The following is a 1,533-nucleotide window of genomic DNA, read 5'->3' as shown; positions in this document are numbered from 1 at the left end:
AAAATCCAAAGAAAATCAACTCGACTTTTCGGTTTTTTAATCAAACCCCTGAAAAATTGTGGTCGAATGTTTGAATGTCATACCTCGTTGAATTCGTTACCAAATTTCCAACAAAGTGGCATTTCCAGAAAAAGAAAAAAGGATTTAAATAATTTTTTCGACAAGAAATCATGTCCCCCACCCCATTATGACAAGGCCCAGATCCGAAGAAAATCGCATCGCTTTTTCAGGTTTTTAATCAAAACCCTGGGAAATAGTGGTGGCAAAAAAAAGTGGCATTTCCAGAAAAGAAAAAAGGATTTAAATAATTTTTTCGACAAGAAATCATGTCCCCCACCCCATTATGACAAGGCCCAGATCCGAAGAAAATCGCATCGCTTTTTCAGGTTTTTAATCAAAACCCTGGGAAATAGTGGTCAGATGTTGGAATGGCATATCTAGTTGAATTCCTTACAAAATTTCCAACAAAGTGTCATTTACGAAAAAAAATCATTTAAAAAATTTTGTGGAAAAAAAACATGACCCTCACCAGTATAACAAGGCTCAAATCCGAAGAAAACCACCTCGATTTTTCAGGTTTTTAATCAAAACCCTGGAAAATAGTGGTCAGATGTTGGATTGGCGTACCTAGTTGAATTCGTTACAAAATTTCCAACAAGGTGTCATTTACAAAAAAAATCATTAGAAAAATGTTTTCGATAAAAAAAACATAACCCCCACCCTTATGACAAGGCTAAAATCCAAACAAAATCACCTCGATTTTTCGGTTTTTTAATCAAACCCTTGGGAAATAGTGGTCAGATGTTGGAATGGAATACCTAGTTGAATTCGTAACAAAATTTCCAACAAAGTGTCATTTACTAAAAAAAAATCATTTGAAAAATTTTTTGGAAAAAAAACATGACCCTCACCAGTATGACAAGGCTCAAATCCGAAGAAAATCACCTCGATTTTTCAGGTTTTTTAATCAAACCCCTGGGAAATAGTGGTCAGATGTTGGAATGGCATACCTAGTTGAATTCGTTACAAAATTTCCAACAAAGTGTCATTTACAGAAAACAAAATAAGTTAAAAAAATTTTTCGAAAAAAAACATGACCCCCACCCTTATGACAAAACCAAAATCCAAAGAAAATCAACTCGACTTTTCGGTTTTTTAATCAAACCCCTGAAAAATTGTGGTCGAATGTTTGAATGTCATACCTCGTTGAATTCGTTACCAAATTTCCAACAAAGTGGCATTTCCAGAAAAAGAAAAAAGGATTTAAATAATTTTTTCGACAAGAAATCATGTCCCCCACCCCATTATGACAAGGCCCAGATCCGAAGAAAATCGCATCGCTTTTTCAGGTTTTTAATCAAAACCCTGGGAAATAGTGGTCAGATGTTGGAATGGCATATCTAGTTGAATTCCTTACAAAATTTCCAACAAAGTGTCATTTACGAAAAAAAAATCATTTAAAAAATTTTGTGGAAAAAAAACATGACCCTCACCAGTATAACAAGGCTCAAATCCGAAGAAAACCACCTCGAT

Source organism: Drosophila rhopaloa, unplaced genomic scaffold (assembly GCF_018152115.1).
Source record: "Drosophila rhopaloa isolate 14029-0021.01 unplaced genomic scaffold, ASM1815211v1 contig_152, whole genome shotgun sequence".
Lineage (NCBI taxonomy): Eukaryota > Metazoa > Arthropoda > Insecta > Diptera > Drosophilidae > Drosophila > Drosophila rhopaloa.
Note: the sequence above shows the minus strand (reverse complement) of the source record.